Source organism: Leopardus geoffroyi, chromosome C3 (genome assembly GCF_018350155.1).
Source record: "Leopardus geoffroyi isolate Oge1 chromosome C3, O.geoffroyi_Oge1_pat1.0, whole genome shotgun sequence".
Taxonomy (NCBI): domain Eukaryota; kingdom Metazoa; phylum Chordata; class Mammalia; order Carnivora; family Felidae; genus Leopardus; species Leopardus geoffroyi.
In genome coordinates this window covers 76868244-76877894 of record NC_059338.1, presented here as the reverse complement: position 1 = coordinate 76877894, position 9651 = coordinate 76868244, and the positions used below count along the sequence as shown (strand labels likewise).

Here is a 9651-nt window from a genome sequence, read left to right as displayed (position 1 = left end):
CACCTGTGCATTTCCTATGCAATGATGTGGTTTTTGTGGGGTGACCAGTCACAGGAGCCCATCGTCTGGCCCCAGCCTGAGTGTGTCCCTCAGTCCTCCTGTCTTAAAACAGAGTCCAGGGCTGTGCCCATCATCAGGCTCATCCAACAGAGCTCTTTCTCGGGGCTCTTCAGTTTCGAGGTAGAAAGTACTTGTCCTTCAGGTTACAAAGATGAAAGGGGGGAGTACATTTGCTTTGAATAAGGCGGGAACTTGGTTGCAGTTGGGGAAAAGGAGGCCACACGTAAGACAAGCAGAGCCAAGAGGTGGACTTTAGGGAGGATGAGAAAGAGAGTGAGCTTTGTTCCAGTCAGGCTTTAATGCCTGAATTCAGTACTTTCTGAAACACGTTCTCCACTGAACACACAATGCGTCTCCCTTTAGTCTCTATTTCATTTTCCTCTGATATGAATTGTGTTCCCAAACTTCATATGTTGAGTCCTAACTCTCAGTGTAATGTTATTTGGAGATGAGGTCTTTCAGAGGTAAGTAGGTCATGGTAGGTGCCCCTGAAGATATTAAAGGCCCCGCACGTATATGTGTATATGGACGGATAGGTGGGTAGGTAGATAGATAGATAGATAGATGTCCATGTGTGCACAAAGAGGAGGTCATGGGAGCACACAGACCAAGGCCACCTGCAAGCCAGGAAGAGCTCTCTCACCAGAGCCCCATCCGTGCTGTCACCCTGGCCTTGGCCTCCCAGCCTCCAGAACTATGAGAAATAAATGTCTGTTGTTTAAGCCACTCAGTCTATGGTATTTTGCTAAAGCAGCTCAAACTGACTAAAACATCCTCTATCCAGCTATTCCTATCCTGGGACAATGGTGCCCCAATTTAAAATAACTTGCTAACTGTTAACTCTCTACTAATATTCTTCCTGTCTTCGATCCTAGTTTGAGTTTTGACTGTGGGATTTACTAACACAAACAACTCTTGTTAACTTGTGTCCTCTAGGTTTTCAGATCATTCGTTTCTTTCTTTCTTTCTTTTTTAATGTTTATTTACTTAGAGAGAGGGAAAGAGAGAGTGCATGAGCAAGTGGGGGAGGGGCAGAGAGAGAGGGAGAGAGAGAATCCCAAGCAGGCTTCATGCTGTCAGCACAGAACCTGATGCGGGGCTCGATCTCACAAATCATGAGATCATGGCCTGAGCCAAAATCCAAGAGTCAGACGCTTAACCGACAGAGCCACCCAGGCACCCCCAGGGTCACTAGTTTCGATTTACCACAAATACCCTCATGGAACTTGGTCACTAGCTCTCAGACTATAAATCGGGTGATGGAGTGAGAGCACACAGGCTTTGAATGCCGTCACATCTAAGTTTGATTTAAGCACAACTACATAAAAACAATGGAGTCATGAACAAGTTACTTATTAGCACTTCTCTTCCTTTGTAAAACGTACTAAAATGAGTATAGAAAGAACAGAATAGTCTACCAAATAGTGAGTGGCACTAATTATTTAATGGCTCACATATTATTATTTTTATTATATATATTATATTTCTATGATTATATATATACATATATATAATTTATAATGATTTATTCTTATTATTGAAAGTTTTATGTTGGTCCATTGAAAGGACTGGCAGGAACCAAGACTTGATTCTGTCGCAAGCAGGCTCCACAACTTTCCATGTGAATGACTTTGGCCAAGTCTTTTTCACCTCCCAGAGTCAGTTCTTAATCTGTAAAACAGTATAATAAAACCTGATCTTCCAGTCTTCGGTCTTCAAAAGGAGCAAACTAGATCTTGTCTGTGAGGACATTTTGTGAAGTTAGGTTCTTTTTTCCCTGACCAGGTATCTGGCCAGGTGTGCTATTTCTGTTTGCCCTCCCGTGTTTTCACAGAGAAGTGCTCCCTGTAAAGTTCCCTGGCCAAAGTCAGGAAATAAACCTAAGGATACAGACTTCAAAAACCCATTAATAAGCAATGGAACCAAGAGAAAGGAAACAACACAAAATGTGTCCTCTGGCATATTGTGATCTAGAAGAAAAAGCAATTACCAGAAAAGAATGTGTGTTCAGGATGACTTCTTTCATTCAAAGAGAAAATGCTCCACAGCCAGCCCACCAAACATGGCACACACATATCCCGCCGCCGAAAGGCAATGTGCACCTGCCCCTATATTTTATAGCCATGATTGATGAGTGGCATTAGAATTAAAAGAAAAAAAAAACAATGTTGAGGGTCACACCAAACGTTCAGTGAGTCAGGTGGCTTGCGTTTGTGTGGGATGATATGCATTTATTTGGTGTGTATATGTGGGAGTGTGAAATAGGACACTAGGGGGCCAGAAGATTCAGGCCTAGGACAAGATGACATTGGTGTTTCTAGATGGGAGAAAAAAGACAAAATGAATGAATGCTGTTGGGCCATACCACTCTGCCTCTCTAACAAGCCTAGGGGCCAGCTGTTTGTTCTTTTTTCTCTCTTCTCAGAGGCAGTTGGTCATCACCCTGCCATCCTCTTTTTTGCGGTCACCCATAGTTTATATCTTCTCTGAGAGTTGGTCCATCCTGAAAATGGCAGGCACCAAAATCAATTTTACAGGAGCTTTGAATTCTAAGATACCCAAGAGATAGTAGTCAGGAATTTGACTCACTCTTCAAGACCACTGGGAATCCATTTGGTTTTACATGACTGCAGATTTTGCTCACTCATACAATTACAAAGATACAGAATTTGACCACAGCAGTAGCGATAGGAATAATCCAGTGGAAGGAAGGAAAGAGTCAGAGACTTATGTACAAGACACTTTGCTAAATGTTCCAAGGACTTATAATTTAATTCTGTTCCTTAAACCTCTTTTTAGGACCCACTATGTACACTGTTCTACCTTCTGGGAATACAGAGCTGAATAAAGCAGGGTCTTTGCCCTCAAGGAGCTCACCTATTACCAAAAGGTAGAGATATAAACACATACGCCCCAAAACAACTGGTAAGGACATATGCAGAAGAAGATTCTGAAGGAAGAGTGTCAAAAGCGTCCTGAAAGAGGTGACTTCTGACCTGAGTTTTCAGAGAGGAATAGTCTGCCAAGATGACAGAGGGAAGAACATTTTTCCAGATATGTGGCACCTGTTGAATCCTGAACTCTGATAATTCAAGGGCCACCTTCGATTATCTCTGTAAACCCGGGACCTAGTTGTTGTAGAGATTTAATCAATGACTTTAAAACTGTTCCTCGAAATTTGCTTTATACCCCAGTTCTGGTAAACAAATACAGACATGTGCGCGCACACACACACACACACACACACACATCATAGATTAGTCCCTCTGAAAGAGAAAAGTACATTTGTTCATTAACTCTAAAGACATGCACACACACCCTCCCCTTCCTTCCAGGCTGTGCCTGAGAGGGCTAAGAGAGCTCCTGTAGTAGAAGACATCAGGGCATGATATAGAGAGACAGGTAGAACCAGTCTGAGGTGGAACCTGTCCGCTGGAGGTGAAAGGAATCATCTATAACCACCGTGACAGAAACCAAAGAGGGGCCAAGAGGATGTGAGCCCTGGAAGTGTCTGCTCCTGGTGTCCTGGGGTAAAGTTGCATAGTTAAAATTCAGAAGAAGCTGATTTTATGGTTATTCTTGGGATAGTTTAGGCTTAGACACAAATGCATCATTGATTCAGATATTTATTTAGTAGGGATTTAGCTCTATCTTCCTTTTATACAGCTAGAAGGTTGATAACGTGCTTCCCACTGGCAAGGATGCTGAAAAGCCAATGCCCAGTCACCATTAAACTTCCCTTCTTCTCTGCACACATTTCACTTCAATGAAATCTGCTGACCTTTCTGGGATAAATGTAATTCACTTTGAAATCTCAAGGTCAAATGAAAAAGAGGAAAATCTGACATTTGGAGTCACTATCCATTAGGCTCAATAAGGCCAGAGATCACCGTAACAGGCAACATAGATCTCCTCAGATTGATGGTGTTTTGACTTCTGGTAACTGCCTGGGCACTTTGTTTTAAGGTCCCCCCCTCTCCCAACTAATTTGCAGCTGGTGAATTTTGGGGACTATTCTTTCTTCCGAGATCAGAGGAGATCGGGAGCGTTCAGGGTGGCATGGTCATAGACCTATTCTTCTCTTAATGTCCACATGAGACAGAACTTGAACCCTGGGCATGTCGACCTAATGTTTAGCAGTTAATTGCTATAAAATTTTCTTCTTTGTTAGTTCTATCAGGACTTAGGGGAAAGAATTGGATTCTAGACAAGCCTCTGCCATTCATTAAATGACTTTGATTTAGTCCCTTACTGTTTTGCCCAGGTTATTTTACCATTACAATGGAAATTCTTACAACAATTAGGTTCTGATCAGCTGCTACATCTAAGACACTTGAGCTAGGTTCTGAGGCCTCAGCTGTAAGAGACGCAGATAAGAGCTTACAATCTAATCGAGGAACTAAACAACGAAAAATAGCGATGTGATTTTAGATGGGCCTGAACATCAGCTGTGATTGCATATAGGTACAGTGTCTGGGACGTACCTTGAAACCCGTGTTAAAGCAATGACTCTTCTGTATACAAACTGCAGGTGCTGAGCAAGATACATCATCTTGTCTAGAAAAGGGAAAACAAGACATTAATTCCACAGGTATTTATTGAAGGTGAACACTGTGTCTGAAATTCTTCTAGATGATGGGCATATAATATTGAATAAAGGGAACATCACAGCTCCATCCCTGGGCTTGCATTTTATTATTTATCTCAGTGTTTATTTTGGAACCATTTACAAAAATATATGTGAAAGTCTATTTAAAATTATAACGAAGTGGAATAATTCAATGACTAGTCAAGATATTGGACCATGCTCCCTGGAGATTTATAACCTCCGTTTCATTATGTCATGTCTATATTCTTGTTAAATTCTGGCCTTTGTCCCCACATGTGATAACAGCTTGTTTACTTGTCATGAAGGAAATTAGTATTAACCTATCCTTCTTTATGACTGCACAACAGTGATGTTTTCTGCCCATATTAGTGACCCTGAGCATTATCAGTTCAGATGGGTCTTCTGAACTTTTAGAGGAGGAGAGTGAGTTACAAGGAGGTTTGGTGAGTGCTATGGATACATTTTTTTTTATTTGAGACTTAAAAAACAATCTGTTTGTGTCTCCTATTAGTGGAAACTTCTTTATTTTTTCAATATAATTTATTGTCAAATTGACCTCCATACAACACCCAGTGCTCATCCCAACAAGTGCTCTCCTCCAGGACCATCACCCACCCTCCCCTCTCCCCCACCCCCCATCCACCCTCAGTTTGTTCTCTGTATTTGAGAGTCTCTTGTGGTTTGCCTCCCTCCCTCTCTGTTTGTAACTGTTTTTTCCCCCTTCCCTTCCCCCATGGTCTTCTGTTAAGTTTTTCAAGATCCACAAATGAGTAAAAACATATGGCATCTGTCCTTCTCTGACTGACTAATTTCACTCAGCATAATACCTTCCAGTTCCATCCCCCTTGCTGCAAATGACATGATTTCCTTCTTTCTCATAGCCAAGTAGTATTCCATTTATATATAAACCACATCTTCTTTCTCCATTCATCATTTGATGGACATTTGGGCTCTTTCCATAATTTGGCTATTGTCGAAAGCGCTGCTATAAACATTGGGGTGCATGTGCCCTATGAATCAGCACTTCTGTATCTCTTGGATAAATCCCTAGTAGTGCTATTGCTTGGTCGTAGGGTAGTTGTATTTTTAATTTCTTGAGGAACCTCCACACTGTTTTCAGTGGAAACTTCTTTAAGTTGATGATTATAAAACAAAGCTAGGACAGAATGGGGTAAAAGGAGTTTACAGCGCCTGTAGCAATCATTCGCGACCGGGCTCCTTGTAGACATAAGTAGACAAGGATGGGCTCATCTACCATGAACCTGAACACAGTCTCATAATTCTCAGCCAAGTGATCTTGGCCAGCCACCCCTCATTCCTGAAGATGGCTCATGCCTTGAAATGTAGCTTTTGTCCCTGCTTCGGCTCAAAACTCTAATTTTGCAATTGAGGAGAGGTGAATTGTCTGTGATTACATATCGGTTGATGACAAGGAAAGCTCCGGAATGAAAATCTAGTGCTTCTTTTACATGTTTTCTATTTTTGTTTCTCTCACCAGAACACCTGATCCTTAGCCACAACAGACAACAGCTTTTATATTAAATAAATAAACATATACATATGTATATGCACATAGATAGAGATCCAGGTAGAGAGGCAGACATCAAATGACCCACACGATAGCAATCTAAATCTTGGGGGTGTTTTTTAGTTTATTTACTTATTTTTGAGAGAGAGCAAGTACAAGCAGGGGAGAGGCAGAGAGGCAGGGAGAGAATCCCAAGTAGCTGTGCACTGTCGGCACGGAGCCTGATGCAGGGCTCGAACCCACAAACCGTGACATCGTGACCTGAGCAGAAATCAGGAGTCAGATGCTTAACGGAGTGAGCCACCCAGGTGCTTCACCACACAATAGCCTCTTCAGTCTTTGCTCTCTCCTACCACCGATGTTAATAACATCAAATCATAGATCATATTGTTTATAATCACTGAATAAGAGAAAACGCCATCTGAGGCACAGAGATTAAGATGCTTTACCCAAACTTCCTGATGCATCATTGAGATTGATGCCATCGGTGCCCTGCCTCTAATCCCTTAATATTTTTGTAACGGTGGCTAAACATCCAACTGCCGGCACCACGATGGCCCCTGGCCCTCCGTGGTCATTCCCTGCTGCAGAGCCTTTCTCTGGCCAAGGGAGAGGAGAGGTGGGTAGAAAGTGCTGTGGCGTTAATACCTCCCAGTGAGAAACGCTTAACCGATCAGCTGAATGGAATGAGTGGTTCAGTTCCCGGGCTTCACTGTGCTGGGGATGGACCAGCTCTGAGGTGTGTGTCCTACACACCCCAGCGGGATTAAGCTCAGCTTGCCAACCTTGGTAACGGCTCCCTTGTTAACCCACCATTCCTTGGCTCCTTTCCTTCCTTGACTCACTTCCCCATCCCCCTACAGGTGTTTCCTAGGGTCATTTCCCAAGTGAACTCTTGACATTCTAATCTTTGTCTCAGGGGTCTGTTCTTACAAGCTCCGAACCAAGGCAAAAATATGTCTACGCAGCAATTTTACCAAATGCCGGCCAAGGTCACTCCACCATAAAATCCTTGCCCCCAGTGTGCTAGATAAATACATGCTTCCCTACCTAGTACTTCTCTCCACTGAGGACGGGAAAAAGAATCCAGCTTTAACTTTAGAGTCCCGCCAAAAGCGAAAGAAGAATCAAAGCATGATGCATCATGCGAACTTATATTTGTATAGCATTGTAAAGTGTACAAAAAATTCTACGTATGATACGTTAAAAACAATCAGCAAACCTGAAGAGCCAGGTCAGGTGACTATCGCTCTTACCGTTTCACAGATGAGGACATTGGAGCTCAGAGATGTGACCTAGCAGGTAAGCATACGGGCGGGGATTCAAGCTTAGCGAGCTCTCTCTCCCGTCTTACGGTTCATGTCATTGTAACCTCTGTGAAAAGAACATGAGACAACACTGCATAAAAAAGTATCGCTTCCAGTAATCCTGGTCTGCTGCTGAATTACAGTTTCTTTACCTTCTTTTGAAACAGGCAGATTAGGTCACTGCTGGGAAGACCTGCTTCCATGGCCCATTGATTTGCTTTCATTGGGCATTTCTTTTCCTGGCAGAAAAAGTCTGTCGATAATATTAGGTAGATGCGGCTTATCATGCATTGCAGAAGTTTCTAACTCTGGAGAAGTGAATGAAAAAGAGAGAAAAAAAATAGCTCTTGCCTAAAATAAGAATCCCAGATGTTGGTGTATTTGTGTGTGGGGAGGGGGAAGGTTACCATGGAGATCAAGACCTCACAACATAGTTTGTGCGATATAGCCGAACAAGGCCTAGACCGGAACAGGACTCAATGCATCTCTCTGGCTGTCCCGGTGCCTCCACCCTGACGATTGTGTCTACTGATGGACTAACCCAGGCACCTGTATGCCACCCAGGTTTGTTCCAGCTCATGGGGGAAGTTTAACCTGGATGAGAAACCACCAGCAATTCAACCCCACCGTCTGGTACTAAATGGAGCTAAATGTTAGTGGCACTACCCATTGAATCCATTATTTCAAGGGTTACAGAAAAATAATAAGATGACGATAGCCATTGGTTGATCACATCCTTTGCGTGAGACTTTGGGCTTTGGAATTACATTTATTATAGTAATTCTGAAAGTCACATGCTGACGTATATATGTCTATCTCTGTCTTACAGACATGACAACGGAGGCTTAAAGACATAAAGCAAAGTGCTCATGATCACCCAGCACCTAAGGGGGGGTCTGGGACCCGAACCGTCATCCATGTTTTTCTCTGCTAATGCTTTCCATTTCTGTCTTTTCTTTCTTCCCTTGTTGACCTGGCTTTTGGAGCTGTCTTCTTCCCTGAGCAATTCTTTGTTATCTTGCTGGATTTGGGCCTCTAAGCTTCTCCCCCCCACCTCCATATGTGCTGGGACCTTACCCCCAGGTTGGTCCACCTGATAGAGGCATTGCTACACACAGCTGGGTTAGCTTTCCAAACATCAAGTTCACTAATGCAATTCTGCACTTTCTTCTCTACGATTGGTGGCTAGGTCACGGTACACCTGTCTCCTGATATGTCTTGCTAATTTTAGGAGACACAGGTTCTGGGCTTTGCTCTTTTACGAACAAACGTGAATCACGAAGCGCTTTGGGTCTGTTTCTGCATCTTGGAATAGAGTCATATCTAGGCTGATTTCCTTTCAACATTAAGGTGCAGATGTACATAACGATATATTGAGTTCTTGCCATGTAACAGACTGTGCGAACGAGGTAACATTTACATGCTAAGTAGAATTCAGCAAAAGAACAAAGTGTTGTGAATGGAAAAATATGGGAAGCATTTGACTTACGTTTTGAGGACGGGGGGTTCAATAGGTGGAGAAAACAGATCTGTAGCGCAGCCTGAGAAAACATAATGGACAGCAACAAAGAGAACACCGAATGAGCTCAGGCGGCAGGCGTAGAAGTATGGCAGAAGCTGATTTGCTGCTCAAGAACGGATCAAAACAGGAATTTCGTCCACTTTGTCTCACAAATGGGAAAACCTGAGAGTCACTGCAACTTAGCGACTCATCCAAGGAATTCATAATCAGCTCATTTGAGGGACATAAATAAACAGTCCAACTAGCTGTTTTTGCTGGATTGCCGAGTTCATCTTTATAAGATGATTAGCCCCCGAAGCTCTTGGAGCAATAGTTAAGACGCTGCACTGAAAAGATAACAAAGAATCTAAGATATCGTGACTGCCGGTGAATACAACAAGGATAGATAGAAATGAATAAAAGAGAAGGAGGCACTGAAGTGCTCTGTGGTTCCCTAGTTGGCAACATGACTCATAATCTACGGAGTTATCAAAATTCGATCCCGCCTTCCTAAGTAACTACTCCCCTGAACAATTTTCTGTCCATGACGTCTGAGTACAGAGCAAGTAGGGAAAACCGACCAATAAATCAAGGAATTCCAAAGGCTACTTTGAATGACCCAGCTTTTCCTCTTTTAGTAACCAAA

General features: G+C 42.8%; 1 long non-coding RNA gene across 2 annotated transcripts; it reads right to left on the bottom strand.

The window, feature by feature from the left end:
* Positions 1 to 1700: 1700 nt before the first annotated feature.
* Positions 1701 to 9445, bottom strand: LOC123586754. 2 transcript variants are annotated; one of them, XR_006706925.1, is made up of 5 exons: positions 8994 to 9445; positions 7657 to 7812; positions 7420 to 7571; positions 4545 to 4617; positions 1701 to 2563 (listed from the first exon to the last, which is right to left on the bottom strand). It is a non-coding gene; the product is annotated as an uncharacterized LOC123586754 (long non-coding RNA). The 2 variants fall into 2 exon arrangements; XR_006706926.1 differs by lacking the exons at positions 1701 to 2563; positions 4545 to 4617 and adding an exon at positions 6417 to 6458.
* Between the last annotated feature and the right edge of the window lie 206 nt (positions 9446 to 9651).